Below are 19,214 nucleotides of genomic sequence, written 5' to 3'. Positions count from 1 at the left end.
CCAGCCCTACTTGAAGATAACAGGAACTGAACCTGGGACCTTTTGTATGAAAAGCTCTATATACTTCCCTACCACTCCTTAATGCCATTGTTTTTCACCCCCTAAAAATGGCACAACTTACCAACCATGTTCAAAACACAGCCTCCCATCTTGACTCCAGACAACAGTGCCTGGGGGAAGAGGAATGAGGCCTTTGTGTCCCAACCAACAAAGATGCAGAGGCATATCTAATTACCCAGCAGCAGCCCAACAGACAATCGCTCTTTCATCAGTGGAAAGAAAATGTTAGGAGACTTGTGTGTAAAGATGTCCATTTTGTGTTTCAACATTTGCCGTACAGAGGCTAGTAGGGGCCTGGAGTGGCTCCGGTTTATCTTCTCATTGTAAATTAGCAATGCATAGCATGTACAGAAGCAGCGGGGGAAGGAAGGGAAACCACATGGCATATGCAAGTTATGAGATGAAGAAGCACATCAGAAGTCGGGAGATCCAAACCAAACAACATACTTTGAAAGCCAATCAGAAGCCGTGCAAGCCGCGCCGGACATTCGGCTTCCAAAAATAGTTTGCAAACCGGGACACTCACTTCCGGGTTTGGAGCGTTCGGAAACCAAAACGTTCGAGAACTAAGTTGTTTGAAAACCAAGATATGACTGTACTACAAAAAATGATGTGATGACCACAAACTTTTAGGCACCTTTGAAAGGGTGTTTAGACCAATTCATGGAAGAAGAAGAAGCAAAGGTTATCAATGGCAACATTGCACCAGGCCAGGTGTGTAACCAGTTCAGCCTTTTAAAAGCTGAACCTTAAATAGTTTAAGATACTTCCCAAACCACTGCTCTAAGGGTCAGATCAATAGAGCTATTTTTAAGAAGAGAAGCCCCTTTAGATGCCTTTATGTTTCTGGATATGTTTGTGAGGCTTATCAACCAAGGTTGCTTGAGGACATGGAGACATCCGTGGCACTGACTCAGTGACACCTGCAAGCCAGATGCTAGCCCATCCCATAGAGCAGCATGAGCAAGTTCAGCACATATAAACTGTTAAAATAAACACACTTGTCCTGCACATTTTTTTAAAAAAGCGCTCCCTTTAATGTAAAGCATGTGTGCTCCGTAACAACGCATTATCTTTTCTCGTAGCCACAGCCCGCTAACCACAGAGCTGAACCACTTGGCGTCCACATGTGTAAATACAGGGCCAGCTACAATTGGGGGGGGGGGGAGGGAGGGAAACTAACCAACCAGCCAATCATTCTCTCAAACCAGAATACAAATTTACAGCATGAGAGCACAGAAGCAGATGTTCACCTCTCCAGCCACTTTGACACAATGCACCTCGAGAAATTTACAGTAGCAAAACATGGCAAATGTAAGCAAGGCAGAGGCCCATAGGTAAGGGTGGCCATCTGTTGATGTTCACAGGCATTACTCCTTCCGAAACCAATAACCAACCCACCCACCCCCACTGTAGGTGTGGTGTCACATTTTTGCAGTTACACACACACACACACACACACACACACACAAGTTGCTCTCATTTGGGAAAGCTTGGACTAAGGGAAAGGCCATTTTATAAGAGGCATTCTTACTTTACACCCACAGTGGAGTATCTGTTGGGTATGTCTAGTTTCCTGCATGCACTACAGTTCCTAGACTTCCTTCTGTTGATATGCCTACCTCCTGGGGCTCCTTTGTGAGGAAGGGTTGGATACAAGTGTAATATATAGACTAGACTAAAGAGGTAAAGGTACCCCTGACCATTAGGTCCAGTCGTGACTGACTCTGGGGTTGTGCACTCATCTCACTCTATAGGCCGAGGGAGCCAGCGTTTGTCCGCAGACAGCTTCCGGGTCATGTGGCCAGCATGACAAAGCTGCTTCTGGCAAACCAGAGCAGCACACGGAAATGCCGTTTACCTTCCCACCGGAGCGGTACCTATTTATCTACTTGCACTTTGATGTGCTTTTGAACTGCTAGGTGGGCAGGAGCTGGGACCGAGCAACGGGAGCTCACCCCGTTGCGGGGATTCGAACCGCCGACCTTCTGATCAGCTAGTCCTAGGCTCTGTGGTTAAACCCGTAGCGCCACCCACATCCTATAGACTAGACTAGACTAAACTAGAATAGAATAGAACAGAATTCCTGTATACTACTTCACATGGGCCCCTTCAGCCATAAAAATCCAAGTTACCAAAAACAAACTACCGTAATTTGTTCTCTTTCCCCACCCTGCAGCAATCTATTGAAGGCAGCTGCTCTTAATTCTGATCTCCTCTTCATGTTCAATTATGCCAGGGTGATGCAGTAGGTTTTTTCCTTTAAGAAAACAAACCCATTACGGTCCTACGAGCTTTGAGAAACATTTACATACAGATTGTGCCAGCCGTTCCAAAATGAAACAAAAACTTAAGGAAAGAATATATAATCAAGTCTGTATGCTCAAGTCTTATGATAACACAGAAGCCTTTTCAGGTCCAAATTATAATGCTTGACGATAACAACATCAGGGAAGATTGTGTTTACTCAACTTCGCCTAAACTTAGCCAGCTGCAGGAATTTCGAATTTAACTCTCAGATGCTCAAGTGAGGAGAGCATGGTTGTGCTTAGGTGTTTGTGGGCTTCCCATAGTCATCTGGTTGGCCGTTGTGAGAACATGATGCTGGACTAGCTGGGCCATCAGCCTGATCCAGCAGCTTCTTCCTTTGAAGCTTGGTTATTCACTGACAAAACTGGGACAAGCAGCACTGAGGCGTCTTATACAGAAGGGGGAAGCTGTAGGGTCATTTCAGGTTCTAGGTACATCTTCTTTGTGTCTGATTGGTGGAGAAGATGTAGCTGGGCCTGTTGACCAGCTGGTACTTGTGGGAAGTCATAAGGAAGCCAAAAGGGACTGCAGAAAATGCCACCATTAGGCCTACCAACTTGATATGGATTGAAGAGAGCATAGCAGAGAGCATTTGAAGAGGAATGCCTGTACTCAGACACTAGGAGACAGGAATGAGGGTGGATTTCAGATAGGAAACTGGTGTGTGGCTTCTCTCCAGATTGGGAACACATTCCAGATTAAGGCTCTGCACAGCTGCATCTCCTTAAAAAAAAAACCAAATCTGATGCCAGAAACTGTGTGACAAGAGGGCTCAAAAGTTGCAGGACCACGGATAGCACCAAGGGTGCAATTTGTTCCCACGAAGGTTGAGAACAGACCAAGGGCTTATCCACACTCACCTGTTGCGCTGCTCTTTTAGGCACAGGTCCGCGCTTAAAAGTTCTGTGTCCGAGCATGCGTGCTTTGTGCCCCAAAGTTTTCCCCACGAAAACCTGCTCTTTAGCACTCAATTGGAACAAGCATCAATTTGGATGTTCTGTTGACTGCTGTTTGCTCTTAGCTTTAAGGAGTGGGTTTTTGCAGGGAAAGCTATGGGGGGGGTCACCCAGACGCAGAGCATTAAAGCACAGACCATGCATGAAAAGAGCAGAAGAGTGTGCAGAAGCCCCAAGCCTTTTGGAACCTCCATCCCCAAGTTGATAGCGGTGGATTCTTAAAGTTTCATCTCTCTGGCCTGAAGATGGTCACTCATCCTCTTACTAATGGGTTCCCTCCTAGTTTTCTCCCTGTGCCATTGGACCAGTGAGGTCCTGTGGGAGGTGCCCGACTCCTCAGGCTCCAGGGAAGCTGAGCACGAGGACAGAGCTCTGGCCCTATGGCCACAAAAGGACATTTTGAGGGTTCATGTCCTTCAGCTTCATTGGTCTGAATCCCAGCAGCAGATCTGGTTCCTTAACTCAAGACTCTGTATCCTCTAACTCTTGATTGCTGCTAAACAGTGGCCAGTTGGTGTCATATCGCACCAGTTCTTAAAGACTTGCACTGCTTGCCAATATAGTTACCCTCTGAATTTTCAAGGCCTTGAACAACTCGAGATCTACATACCTGAAGGAGTGTCTGTCCGAATAGACCTGTCTAGGTGTTAAGATGGGACATGGACACCTTCCTCAATGTCTTCCCATAACCAGGAGGCATTCATTGTGCAGTGATGCCAGAGAAGAGCACCTTCACAGTGGCACCCAGACTGTGGAACTCCCCCTGCCCTCTGAAATTCATCAGATGCCAGCTTACAACACAATTTTATTGTGACCTTCCTAGAGCACTTTGGCTATTGAAGAGGCTGTAGATATGTTAAGTCAACAAATGAAGCAGGCCTTAAAAAAAAAACCACAAAAACTGAAAGCACCATAATGTGTAATTTTATCCCTTAGTAATTTATGTAAAAGTCTCGGTAACTTAATATACATGTATCACCACTGTCGATTATGAACTCTTTTTAATTGCTTTGTTGGTTAATAGCTTCCACTGTTATGGAACATGAGCATTAATTCATTTAGGTTTCTCTGGTATCAACAGACAGGAGGGGTGTGTTTTATCCCTCCCTGCTGTTCAAAACCAGCTCCATCATATCATACGCTGCACAAGCTGTGTTTATAGCAAAGCAGTTGCAGTAGTTATCCATTTGTAAGGTTTCATTATCTGTCGCAGCAAAGTCTTTGTCATAAAGTGAAGGAGGAAGAAAATGATAGCAGCTTGTAAAAATGGGAGCTCAAGGTGCCCTGTGTTTTGTAGTAGACACGTGAAGTTTACAGGCACATACACAGAGGCAAGTATTATTTACCATTCAATGATGCTGCCCGTCAGCAGCAGGGAGAGTTAAAAGTTTGCTGCAGGCTACTAGGAGGAAATTCCTACAGAGCAAAAAAGATAATGAATGATAGCAATGTTCTGCCATTATTCAGGAAGTCTTTTGTGGCAGTTAGAAGAAACGAAAGAGTCAGGTGAGTTATTTGCAATAATTCTCTGTAAAGATCAGGGCAATACATTGCAGACTTTGTAAAAGAAGGAGAAACATTATGCGTGGAGTTGTTGTTGGCATCTGTCCGTCTCAAAAAACAATGCACAGAGGAGACTGCAGCCAAGATGGCGGAAGTGGAGCAGAAGAAGAAGCATACTTTCCAGAAGTTCACCTATCGGGGTGTTGACCTTGACCAGTTCCTCAACGTGTCCTATGAGCAGCTGATGCAGCTGTACAGTGCCTGCCAGTGCCAGCAGCTCAACCGTGGCCTGTGCCACAAGCAGCACTCCCTCCTCAAGTGGCTGTGCAAGGCCAAGAAAGAGGCCCTGCCCATGGAGAAGCCAGAGGTGGTCAAGACCCACCTGCGACACCAGAAATGGTGGGCAGCATGGTTAGCGTGTACAATGGGAAGACCTTCAACCAGGTGGAAATCAAGCCTGAAATGATTGGCCACTATTTGGGAGAGTTCTCCATCACTTACAAGCCCGTTAAGCACGGCTGACCTGGAATCGGGGCCACCCACTCCTCTCGCTTCATTCCTCTGAAGTAAGGGGATTTGGGAAGAGTTGTCTCTCTCATGTAAATAAAAGGGTTTCCCACAACAGCAACAACAAAACAATGGAGTGCACCTCCAGATTCTCTGGATTTAGCATTGTTATTTGTTAGCATACTATAGTTCTACTTTTATTTGTTTTTATTAATGGCTTGGGGAATGCACAGTATAACTAAAGTAAATCAGAGACACCCAGGAAGCCTATAACCCTAGAAGATGGCTCTTTTGTGACCTCACAGGCGCTCTTGGGTCAAAGGCTATCAATTATGCAATCCAGTCAACCTTCCGGTTTGACAGGCTCAGTGCTTCTGTTCAACACTCTAAGTTGCGCCCTGTAAATGCACATGAATTTTTTAACTGTAATTTGCAATTAGTTTCATTGTAAGTCTGCTCCACAAAATAAGGCTCTAACAAGCTGCCAACAGGGGTAGTCATCACTTCTGTGACTTCAAGCTACTCTTGTGTATTTTAGACCCCAGGTGAACTAACTTTCTCCTGCTTGCGCCTGGAAGCAACTTAGCAAGAGCATCAGCTTCGAATGGCATTAATTCTCCTCATGCTGTATTTAAACTGTGAAGTGCTGTGCTAATTTCTTCTTTAATTTGAAGAGTGTGTGAATACCATCATCAAGGCAACATTAATTCTCTCGCTCCTTAGGCTCAAGGGGAATGAATTCTCCTTAGTCTCGCAAAGCAAAGATTCAGCCAGGGCTATACAAAGGAATGTAAATACTGTACAGCTTCTCAAGCATTTTGGGGAAGCAAAATGACAACCTAAAAAAGCTGGGAGGATGGCCTTGTTCTGCACACTTACTAGACTTTCACCACTTGGTATTCCATGGTCATAAAAGAGGGCCTTTGAAAAGCATTTCAGCTATTCTGAAACTGCACCCTGCAATATGTAGGGGTTGAAACCTAGAGAAACACTGCTTCCATTCAGAATTGGCATATACAAATGAATAGATACGGTGGCCTAACAGGCTTGAATGTTTTGAATGATTAAGCAGGAAACTCAAGGAGAATGTAAACCAATAAAATGCACTGAACCAAAGAGGCCTAGAATGGCCTCAAGGAGATTCAAACACTCTGGCTTATCTGCCCCCTTTTGAAAATACAATGTTGGATTTCCTCATCATGATGTCCCAGAGAAGGCTACAGAAATTTAAATATACAATATTAAAATCAGCTTTAAACAAATTACAGCCAAGAGACATGTGTAGGTCCTAACACACGCATGCACATACACACACACACACACACACACACACACACACACAAATAGATATATGTATCAGGTGTAAAGAGGTCCGTCTTTGAGCACATCAGGAGAAGAGTTAAATCGCAGTGTCAAGTTCCCATGAGGCTGGTCCCTCTCTAGGTCATTCAAATGTCCCCACAGCCATACAGGAGCTTGCTGATATATACCGTATTTTTCGCCCTATAGGACGCACTTTTTCCCCTCCAAAAATGAAGGGGAAATGTGTGTGCGTCCTATGGGGCAAATGCAGGCTTCAGGAAGCTCTCCGCAAGCCTTGGGAGCCTGCGGGAGTTCCCGTTAGGCTCCTTAGGCTTGCGGATAGCAGCCTGCATCTCGAAGCCTGGGGCGCGCACAGCGTGACCCGGGCTTCGGTTCCCCAACCTGGTTTGGAGGCTGGCAGCGGGGAGAAGCGCGCTTCTCCCCGCCGCCAGCCCCACAAGCTGGGGGACAGCGGGGAGGTGCAGCGCGCCTTCCTGCTGTCCCCTGACCTGGTTTGGAGAACCCTCACAGTGTTCAACTCCCACCCAGAAACCTATGTCCCCACTGTGGAAGGACATTTAACTGTATTTTTATTGTTTCTTTCATTTTCTTACTTTGCAATTGTTATGTACCAAGCTTGGATCCTAGAACAATAGGCAAGTAGGATTCTAGAATGCAACAACTGATTGGCTTGCAGGAAAAGACCAGTCAGGCTCCTGGAGGGAAGCAGAATCAGCCAATCAGATGGAACTCATTGTGTAAATAATGTATATAAAAGCCTGAGGTTTGGGGGGCAATTCAATCACTGTTTTACAAGCTGCAATAAAAAGCATGAAATCACTACAGGACTCCGAGTATATTTCAGCAATTTAAAAGGTAAAGGTAAAGGACCCCTGACAGTCCAGTCGCGGACAACTCTGGAATTACGGCGCTCATCTCGCTTTACTGGCTGAGGGACCTGGTGTTTGTCCGCAGGCAGTTTTTCCGGGTCATGTGGCCAGCATGACTAAGCCACTTCTGGCGAAACCAGAGCAGTGCACGGAAACACCGTTTAGCTTACCACCAGAGCAGTACCTATTTATCTACTTGCACTTTGACATGCTTTCGAACTGCTAGGTTGGCAGGAGCTGGAACCGAAGAACAGGAGCTCACCTCGCCGTGGGGATTCATACCGCCGACCTTCCGATTGGCAAGCCCAAGAGGCTCAGTGGTTTAGACCACAGCACCACCCACATCCCAATTACTTTGCATTTTACTATATTACAATTTGTGCTCCATAGATTTCAAACTGCAGTACAATAAAATACAATATAAGAAATAAAAGAAACAGTACAAATACAGTTTAAATCAATATGAATATATAATGTGGACACACCATGGACCACTTGACTGACACTCACAGACCACTTGTGGTCCATGGACCACAGTTTAGGAACCCCTGGGTTACAAGCTGGGTTCCCATTTGTGCAATGCTTTCCTCTCACCCAGAATCTACATTGGGGCCTTTTTCGGTTTCAAGCAAATACCCCAGCTTTCATTTCCCCCAGCTTGACTTTACTGAGCTTAATGTGATATTTCAAGCCGATGTTCTTTATTCAGCTCTTTCATTGATTGCTCTTTTATATAACGTATCTCTCTTTTTATGTGAACCATCCTAGAAATGCTCATTCATTCATTCAGTGAATGCCTTTCCTATTAATACATTGATTAATGAATCGAGTTTCAGGGCCATCTCCTGAGGCTCTGGAAGTCACATCTGCTCGCTGGTGGTGAATACAAATTGTTCCTAACATCCATCCAATTAAGGGCATATGAATAAGCATTACATCTGAAATCCTGTCCATGCTTCTTAAGAGCATTGATTTACAGCAGGATGCACAGTTGGGTCCCCTGATAGCCCTCCAACACTATTATTATTATTATTATTATTATTATTATTATTATTATTATTATTAGCAGCAGCAGCAGCAGCAGCAGCAGTGGAAGCCATTTCATTAGAGTAAACAGGGCACTGCTCTACCCTGTTTTACATATCACTTGGGAAGATAGGCAAACTAATGCCAGTGTAGTGGAAGAAGCAAAGAGCACCAGTGTTACAGCAATGATTCTTCAACATCAACTTCGTTGGACTGGTCATGTTGTGCGGATGCCTGATTATCATCTTCCAAGCAACTACTCTATTCCGAACTTAAAAATGGAAAGCGTAATGCTGGTGGTCAACAAAAGAGGTTTAAAGACTGTCTCAAGGCAAATCTTAAAAAAATGTAGTATAAACACAGACAATTGAGAAACACTGGCCTGCGAGCTCTCCAACTGGAGAACAGCCTTTACCAAAGGTGTCATGGGCTTTGAAGATGCTCAAACTCAGGATGAAAGAGAGAAATGTGCTAAGAGGAAGGCACGCTTGGCAAACCCTCACGGTGATCAACTCCCACCCGGAAGCCTATGTCCCCACTGTGGAAGGACATGTGGATCTAGAATTGGCCTCCACAGTCACTTACGGACTCACTGTTAAAACCATGTTTATGGAAGGCAATCTCACTCGGCTACGAGTGATGGCCAAAGAAGAAGAAGCTCCACCAACCTCAGTCTGCCCTCAGCTAGCCTCCCACCTGCCCTGCCTTTCTCACATATAATCAAGGAAGGGGTGGTTCTGCCTGTTATTGGCTCTGCCTTCACCTCCTGTTGCTCTCCCTGCCTTCTGCCCTTCCCATCCCAAAGGGCACCAGCCACCACTGATCATAGGCTATTATAAAATAGGCTTCGAAATGGCTTATCTACCAGCAGTGGCCAGATTCGGGGAGCTGCCCACTAAAGTGTGTCACTTGATGTAGCCTTTCCTTGCAAGGGAGATTCTCCAGTTTCCCCTTTGGTCTAATTATGATTCCTGCTCATGCTAAGGGCCACGTTTTATGTGAACTGGTTTGCCAAAATCTGGGGCAATCCACACACACACAAAAGCTCTGAAGGTGCTCAGTAGAGACTAGGACTCCTGAGTTTCTGGTCCTTGTGCTTAATGAAAGTTCTAAATAAAGGGAGCTTCACCGCTGTTCTTCATGCAACATGCCTTCGGTTCAGTCAAGCCACTTCCCCCATGCCCAGCTCCACAAACACAATCAAAGCTGGATCAGAAAACACAAGATAGGCATCCGGCAGGCTGTTTATTCAGTAAACAGCTGCAGAGTGGTTTGCTCTCCATTCTTTCCAGTGACACGTTTTGGCAAGAAGCCGGGCCAGCAGTAAGCACCATGCTATTAAAACAGGAGAGCAAGGTAAATAAGGTGCCCCGAGGCAAAAAGGCCTCGAGGTCAGACGTGGAACAATGGAGACACAGATCTATGCTTTATAGAGACAAAACCATTTCAAGGGATGGATGAATCAGTTTGTTTCCTATCAGTGTCACTCATGTGCTTATTCATAGGTCTGTTTCACCCTGCTCCGCATTAATCTGTTTTTTTTCCTCTCTAAAAGATCATGAAAATTCACATTTAAATACACATCTTTGAATTTACAAAATGTGCCTTTATCTTAAAAAAAAAAAAGCTTTCATAAACATATTTTGCTACAGTTTATGAACTACGGAATATGAACCAGAGACCTTCTACATACAAATCATCTGTTCTGCTGCTGTGCTCTGCAGATCTCCCATCTTCTCTCTTCCCCACCCTAACTTAGCCAGGCACATATCTGGCACACACACACACACAAAAATCAACATGGAAACTTTTAATAGGTCACAGCAAATATGCCACCATTTTGCTATTCCCCCCACTCCCCTTTAATTATCATCAGCACTAAATAAAAAAAATAAATGGCACGATGCCAGACTCCGAAAATGAGAAAATCCTAATCTACAAATCATTCCAGGAGGAAGTTAACTTAATGGGAAAAACTAGTGGGTGGCAGTAGGTGGATAAGGGGAACTTAGCTGAGTTGGTTACAGTGTGGTGCTGATAATGCAAAGGTTGCAGGTTCGACTCCCATATGGGACAGCTGCATATTCCTGCATTGCAGGTAGTTGGATTAGATCAGGCATAGGCAAACTCCGGCCCTCCAGATGTTTTGAGACTACAATTCCCATCATTCCTGACCACCGGTCCTGTTAGCTAGGGATGATGGGAATTGTAGTTCCAGAACATCTGGAGGGCCAGAGTTTGCCTATGCCTGGATTAGATGGTCCTCAAGGTCCCTTCCAACTCTATGTTTCTATGCTATTAGGGGCAGAACATGAGAAAGTGTCCTAGGAACCTAACCTGCATTCTGGGCTACGTGAACACGACACACTAAAAAAACAACACATTGCTTCCCCAGATAGAATGCTGGGAACCTCGTTTTTTCAAAGGAACTGGGAGCTGTAGCTCTGCGGGGGTGGGGTACAGTTTACAGGGGAAAGTGGTCTGCTTTAAACGTATGCCTTAGAGAGTCACTTCGCCAAAGAAATATGTAAACAGTATTTATATCCTGCCATTCCTCCAAGGAGCTTTGGGTGGCACACATGGCTCCTCTCTCCATTTCCTCTGCACAACAGCCCTGCAAGATTGGTTACACTGAAAGAGAGCTGGTGCCAAAGTTGCCCAGCAAGTTTTGTGGCCAAATAGACACTTGAGGCCAGATGTCCCTGATCCACGCCAAACGGTCAGCAACCACACCATATTGGTGCCCATGTGCCATTTGAGTTCCCTTTTGGCTGCATTCAGGGCCTGACCCTGCAAAATCACACCAGCTCGCCTGACCCTGCAGAACCAAACCAGCATCGATTCTCCTGTTACCAGTTTTAAACAGGTTCCCATCCCCTTAGCAAGTGCTGTCCAGACTTTCCTTCCTTTGGGCACCTTGAAGGCCAGCAACTTAGAACTCAAACAAGCAAGTCATCAGAAGATCTACTGATAAAAAGGTTGCATCTTACCTAATCTCTCTCTCTAGCTTTTGGTTTAAAGGGTTGCCATGAACCCAAATGCTTCAGAGGACTCCCCGGGAAAGCAACAGCACATCAGAGACCCTCTTTGAGGAGAAGGAAGCAAGCGCGTTTAAGAAGGGAAGGATCCACCCAAGTGGAACTCCTCGGTCTTCTCCAAGTTAGAGAACCCAAAGAGATGGTGTTTTCAGCTCCTTGTCGTACTGCTTTCCGCGTTTCATTACGTTTCCAGATAAAGAGCAAAGGCCAGAGACAGAAGGTTCTGTTGCAACCATAAACGCTACGGAGCTGTTCCTGTAGGAGCTTGTTAGAGGTTGCCAAACTCGCTTTCGCTTCAAAGAGGGGAAGAAGTGCTAGCAGTACAAAAACCAAAAGACATCTAGGGAGAAATTGGTGGTGGGGTGGGGAGAGAAAAAAATGTACAGAGCACATACCTCAGTTTTCACTCTTTTTCATTGGACAAAGAGTGCAGCTTCAATGATTCTGTCTCCTGTGCATACACAGTGTCTCCCATGTAGAAATCTCAAAAGAGAGAGAGAGAGAGAAAGCAAAAGCTCCTCCCATGTATATTTTGCATAAGGAGGGCCCGGAGATTACAAAGCAACTTTTTATCGTCCTTGTTCCAACAGCTCCAAGGTAACAAGTTCTGACGGAGGAGGAGGAGGCCAAAGGCAAGCAGAGGGAGTTTACCGGCCTTAGGTGGACTTCATTCTGCCTCTCGCTCTCTCTTGTTTTCAAACAAACGGGAACTTGTTCTTCAGGTTGGGAGCTGAAAGAAAACTGTTTGTGGCTATATTCGAGCGCAGTGCTGCCTTGTGCACCGGCGGGCTGGGGATGATAAAAGGCATGTTCTGTTAACTCGCAGGCTCCCACGTGGGCGGTCAGGTTAACCATTAGCACACAGACGGGATGGGCTTGGAGTTTTGGACTTCCTCATCCCGCTGCCAGGGGTAGTCGCTCCTTCGCCAGGTCTGTTGTAGCAACAGCGAAGAGAAGGAAAGAAACAAAACAGGTTTTCATATCTGCAGTAGTTCAACGCAAACATCTGGCATCAAAAGCTTATTCTGCATCCTTATTATACATTTATTATTTTAAGGGGTGTGTGCGGTGCTGCAGCATAATGCTCTGCATGTCGAAAAGCCCAGGTTAAATCTCCCAGTGTCTCTAGTTAAAAGGATCTCAGGTCCTGCCAAGACTTTGGAGATACTTTGCCAGTAGAAGCAGACGAGACTGAGCTAGACGTAGGCAGTACTGCATGCAAATCATGTATACAAAGTGAATACGTGCAGCTTTATTATATCTGTATAAAAACCATGTGTTCAGTTCATGGGGTAGAGCCAAAGTTTAGTGGTAGAGCATCTGCTTTGCATGCAGAAGGTCCCAGGTTCGGTCCCCTGAATTTCCAGGTAGGGAATGGGAATGTTCCCTGCCTGAAACACTGGAGACCTACTGCCAGTTAGTGTAAAGGTAAAGGTAAAGGGACCCCTGACCATTAGGTCCAGTCGTGACCGACTCTGGGGTTGTGGCGCTCATCTCGTTTTATTGGCCAAGGGAGCCAGCGTACAGCCTCCGGGTCATGTGGCCATGACTAAGCCACTTCTAGTGAACCAGAGCGGTGCACGGAAACGCCGTTTACCTTCCCGCCAGAGCAGTACCTATTTATCTACTTGCACTTTGACGTGCTTTCGAACTGCTAGGCTGGCAGGAGCAGGGACCAAGCAACGGGAGCTCACCCCGTCACAGGGATTCAAACCGCCGACCTTCTGATTGGCAAGTCCTAGGCTCTGTGGTTTAACCCACAGCGCCACCTGCATACCTTGTCAGTCAGTGTAGACAGTACTAAACTAGATGGCCCAATGGGTCTAAGGCAGGTTCTAACATTCCTACAGGGACACCAGTTGTCTCAGAGCTTCATTCAGGTGGTCTCTGTGGTTGTGGTTCAGGCGGGGAACATATTCATATTGATTTTCAATTACCTCTTTTATATTTTATATTCTGTTTCACTGTGTTACCATTTTAATTTCACGGCATTCAAACTGTAATATGAGAACACACATAAGAAATAAAAGGATATATTTAAAATAGATGAATAAATGAGTAAATTAAGTTAATTCAGAATATGCAGAAAATATTTTTAAAAAACCAAAGTTAAGGAACCGCAGAAAGAGGGGGAAGGAAGTTGAGTTTTGAAATGTTAATATGATTGTAGAATTATTGAAATGTATAAAACTGAAAGCCATAAATAAAATTAATAATAGTAATAGTAATACTGTAGAAAGGATTTTGAAGGTTGGCTGTGTTTCAGTTTGTGTACCATTTTGCAACGCGCAGATTTGGCAGGTTCATCATGTGCACTAAATTGAATTTTCCTAATTCTCACAGATGCACTGCTCTCAAATAAAACTAAGGCCCAGTTTCCGCTTGGGCAGGTGGATACATGACTCGCATTCCAGGTACATTCTTTTGCCCATGAGTGCCCATTGTCAATATCCAGGTAACACAAAAAGCTAGGCTGCATACATACCATACATTTAAAGCACATGACTTCCCCCAAAGAATCCTGGGAACCATAGTTTACCCTTCCCTAAAGTATCATTCCCAGCACCCTTAAACTACAGTTTCCAAAAATCTTTGTATGGGAATGTACATTATTCTAGAAAGAGTGAATCCACTGGCAGAACAGTAAAACAGCTTCCAACATTGGCCATCTCCATAGTAGGGCATTATCTCACAACATATAACTCTGGTCTGATGTTTATTTGTGGGTGGCCTGGAATACGGACTCCCATTCTCCCCACCCCCGGTCATCTTATTCATTGATATTCCACTGCTTGCCACCCACACCAGCTGGTGGATTATTGACAGAAAATATTATTGGTGTTTTGTTTTGCCCTGGCCCTCCTCAGTCACTCCTCCCTCAGTTAGTTTTGGGGATTAAACCGCAGTTTGCTTGTCTGCAAGATCTGGGGTTACACAGTGCTCTGAGTGGGGTGGGGAGGGGCTTCCCAGTCTTTCAATACATTAAAACAATTCCCAGCCTTCATCTTCCAACTGATACAGAACTTCAGCTTAAAGCATCCAGAGATCAGATTGCATTGCTGAAGGCAGGGGAGTCCTGAGCCCCTTCTCGCTTTTCACCAAAAACAAACCCACCCAAGAGTCCCTGCAATATCAAAGAAGGTTTTGGTTTTATTTTTTTAATAGCAGGACAATAGCAACATGGAGACCCCTGTTTCTTCTTTATCCACAGTACAACCAGGAGCGCTGGGCACCATGAGTTCCGATCACCACATCTGCAGAGCTATAATTTGCAATGAGGTGTGCAGAGGGATCTGTAGCACAGCAAGAGGAGATCTAATTTACTTCTTGCAACTCCTGGACTTGGGGCCATCTCATATTCCTCCCCACCTGCTGCAGCAAACTCTGGGAGAAGTTTTTTTAAAAAAAAAAAAGTGAAAAGAGGCTGAGGAATAATTTGACATGCACACACCAGCAGCACAACAGGAATTATGGGGGCTTTAAGTTGAGAAAGCAGAGGGTAAGAAATTATAGAAGGACTGAAGGGGAAAGGACAATAAACAGACCCTGACCCAGATATTTATTTTATTATTACAGGTCTCATGCAAATCTCATATGAGTGGCAAACAGAAGCCAGAGTGTGGTAATAGAGGCAACCTACTGAAACAAATAAAGGGACACGGGCGGTGCTGTGGGTTAAACCACAGATCCTAGGACTTGCCGATCAGAAGGTCGGCGGTTCGAATCCCCGTGACGGGGTGAGCTCCCATTGCTCGGTCCCAGCTCTTGCCAACCTAGCAGTTCAAAAACACATGAAAGTGCAAGTAGATAAATAGGTAGCGCTCTGGCGGGAAGGTAAACGGCATTTCCGTGCACTGCTCTGGTTCGCCAGAAGTGGCTTAGTCATGCTGGCCACATGACCTGGAAGCTGTACAGCCAATAAAGCGAGATGAGCGCCGCAACCCCAGAGTCGGTCATGACTGGACCTAATGGTGAAACATCACCATTATGTCCATTTCAGTTTCTCTGTCTTTCATTTTCTACCCCAATGTTAAGTTCAGTTCTCCACATTTCCACAACAGTTTGCGTTCTCCACATTTCCACAACAGTTTGCGTTCCACGCACACACACCCCCCATAAAAATTCAACGGCAAACTAGTGTGAATTTTTTCAAACATACACAGTTCTTTATGCAACTCTCTCTAACATACCCATTTTTGCAAAGCGGTTTCCCAGTCATTATATTATATTTTATATGTCTTTTTTTCCTTCCAATTTTTTTATTGGTTTTAACAAGTATTATATGTCATTTTTTCACCAAATAATTGCATTTTCATGCACACTTTACCCTACTGTGTACATTTTTGTCCACGGTAGTTGGCTGGAGAAACTGCAATGCAAAATTCAAAGAAGTGTGAATTTCAAAGGACAGCTGTGTTTTGACTCACTTATTGTTTCGGAAAGCGCCAATTACGGTAGGTAAGATCACTTCTGAATGCAAACTGGATGGGATTTCTCTCCCCCACCCTGCCATTCCTAGTCACTTGTGGCACATGACAAACTGCCCACCCAAAAAAGAATGTGCTACGGACTGTCCACAGTGGCAGGGACTGCCAAAGTACGGTAGGTTGTTTTTTACTTTTGGGATTTTCTGCAGAAAGGTGAATTTGGACAAAATGTAGAAAAAGCACAGGATGCCATTTTGATGATGGCAGCATCATGTCGCCAGTACAAAAAGCAGAAAACATTAGAGCGTAATCAACACCAAGTCCATAATAAGCTAATGTGTGCAAGTGCCTTTCCCACTCCACGAATGTCTTGATTCATTGCCTGGTAAGGAGGACTACAAGAAAGCCCCAGTTCATGGTGTTGCAACAAGCAAATTGCTCATCAATCAGGTTCCCTCTTGCTGCTACAGAGCCCAGAAACCTCTTTGCAAATTACAGCTCTGCCCTCACCTAGCATCAGACTGAGCATCCCATAGACAGAGCTGTAAATCATCCCGCCTCCCAAGTCAGAGCACTGGAGTTGCTTAACAGCTTGGAAGTGGCAGCCTGGGAAAGTATACGCAGAAGGTGCCCAATTAAAAAGAGAAATTGCTTACAACCAAATATATTGCAAGAACACCAGAGTGTTATGGCCCCGCTTCCCCTGCCAACTAAAGGAAGGAATTTCCTAAAATCAGAATCCATTTTCAAATGAACCTCTAAGATGTCATAATTGTGTTACAGAGGAGGCTGTCTTCTGCTGATGGGGCCCATTGGCCCATCTAGCTCAGTATTGTCTGCACTGACTGGCAGCAGCTCTCTGCAGCTTCAGGCAGGGTTCTCTCCCAACCCTATCAGGAAATGCTGGGGATTGAACCCGGGGCCTTCTGCATGCAAGGCAAATACTCTACCACTGAGCTACCACCCTTCCCTTTCCCCCCGGTTTTCCGTCGAACGCTCACTGTTTCCCTCTGCCCTACTTCCCCTGCTGCTCACATCATAACTAAAATATCAATAGGCAAGAATCAAAAGGGAGAAATGCAAAATACTTGGGGAGGGGATCTAAAGGATGCAGGATTTGCATCAGCACTCAGCATCCTTTAGAGGCTGCCTTGGCCCGAAAGCCCAGCAGGACTGACGTCTGCCTTTCTTCTCTTTTTAAAACAGTAAATCTCATTGGCCCCTGCTATCTTAAGTTTCGACAGCGCCCTGAAAGACAGCTCAACTTAGATCCCATCTGCACCTTGCATGTGAAACAGCATCATGCCACTTTAAGCACTCATGGCTTCCCACCCCCCAAGGAATCCTGGGAACTGTAGTTTGTTATGGGTGCTGAGAGTTCTTAGGAGACCCTTATTCCCCTCAGTGAGAGGGAATTCCTATAGTGGTTTTAAAAAATCCATCCATCTTCCCACAATACTTTGAAAACTGTAGCTCTGTGAAAAGAATATGAGTTCCCTGACAAGTCGCAGCACTCCTTAAGGAACTACTACAGTTTGCACGAGTCTTTGAGGGAAGCCATGGCTGTTTAAAGTGGTGGGGCACTGATTTAAATCCATATTGTGGATGGGGCCTTACAGGACACAGTCGGGGGGGGGGTCTGCTGCCTGGAGGTCTTGACATCAGTATAAACTAGGGTTACCAGACATCCCCAGATTTGCAAATCTGTCTCCGGACAAATTCTGTCCCTGGAATGTCCCCAGATTTGCAAATCTGTTCCCAGGAAACGTGGCAGCGGCAGCCTCAGCAGCCCGGAGCCAGCCTGGTAGTGCAGTTGGCTCTGGCTGGCTTCAGGAGCTGCTTGCTGCTGCCACCACTGCCAAAGGGGAACCGGGGACATCCAGCAGTACAGATCTCCTTCCCCCTTCATTTTGACTGATCGGGGGAGGCTCGGGAGTCGTGGGCAGGTCGCCATTGCCCAGGAAGGGCACAAGGCACATGGTTTCTCTGCCAGGCACGATGCAAAGCCCTACTTTCGCACCCTGTGAAACATAAATGTGCAGAGTTTTTAAAAAACTGGGCAACGACCACCCGCCCATGACTCCCAATCCTCCCCTGATCAGTCAAAACAAAGGGGGAAGGGGGCAGGAGATTGGGGGAGGCTCGGGAGTCACGGGCATGTGGCGCGCCGTTGCCCAGTTTTTTAAAAACTCTGCGCATTTATGTTTCACAGGGTGTGAAAGAAGGGCTTTGCACCTTTATACAATATGCATGTGTGCTTGGGCCCAGGGTCTTTTGCCTCACCATCCCCACTACTGACTCCCTGTTGCTACTAAACTTCCAAAAAAAAGGGGGGGTCCCTGGATTCATTGATAAAAAAATCTGGTAACCAAAGTATAAACACCCATCAACCCAGTGTCCCCAAACATGGAGGCAGTCCTGCTAAAAGCATGCACTACATCTCTCCCACCCACCCGCCAACCCTCAATCTTGAAAGGAATGCAGATGCCTCAGCCTCATTCCAGAGATGTGTCAACAACGCTGATTATAAAATCCCCAGACGAAACAGGACCCTGAGAAGAGTGAGGTGTGAGAGTCATTGACTGATGCAGAGCTTTTGCCCTGGAAGCGGGTGGTGAATGCTTTAGCTCCAGATACTTAAGATACTTAAAGGATATCCCTTCGTTCCTGGGGAGTTTTAAACCCCAGAGCTGCAGAGATTCACCAAAACTGTGCCATGTCCCCAGGGTGCCCTTGTTTTTTAGGAACTACAGTGGTACCTTGGGTTAAGAACTTAATTCATTCTGGAGGTCCATTCTTAACCTGAAAGTGTTCTTAACTTGAGGTACCACTCTAGCTAATGGGGCCTCCTGCTACTGCCGCATAATTTCTGTTCTCATCCTGAAGCAAAGTTCTTAACCCAAGGTACTATTTCTGGGTTAGCGGAGTCTGTAACCTGAAGCATCTGTAATCCGAGGTACCACTGTGCTGGCATAAAATAGGTGTGCTGGCATTAAGACGAGCCAGCTTGGTTAAACCAATGCCCCATCTAGTTCAGCATCCTTTTCTTGCAGTGGCCAGCCAGGTGTGTGTCAGAAGTCTGCAAGGAGGACTTCTGACAGCACTCTCCCCTTCTGTGGTTTCCAGCAACCAGGATTCAGAAGCCTGCAAGCAAGGCATGAGTGCAAGAGCCCTCTGCCCACCTGCAATTCCCTG

The 19,214-nt window shown here is 45.7% G+C and overlaps 1 pseudogene across 1 annotated transcript; it reads left to right on the top strand.

Moving 5' to 3' along the window:
* Positions 1–4,938: 4,938 nt before the first annotated feature.
* On the top strand, positions 4,939–5,448 carry LOC310711806 (small ribosomal subunit protein uS19-like; annotated as a pseudogene). The gene has a single exon. The product of its transcript is annotated as a small ribosomal subunit protein uS19-like (transcript).
* Positions 5,449–19,214: the final 13,766 nt, after the last annotated feature.

Source organism: Podarcis liolepis, assembly GCF_965112155.1.
Source record: "Podarcis liolepis genome assembly, chromosome: 7".
Lineage (NCBI taxonomy): Eukaryota > Metazoa > Chordata > Lepidosauria > Squamata > Lacertidae > Podarcis > Podarcis liolepis.
This window is presented reverse-complemented; position numbering and strand designations above follow the sequence as displayed.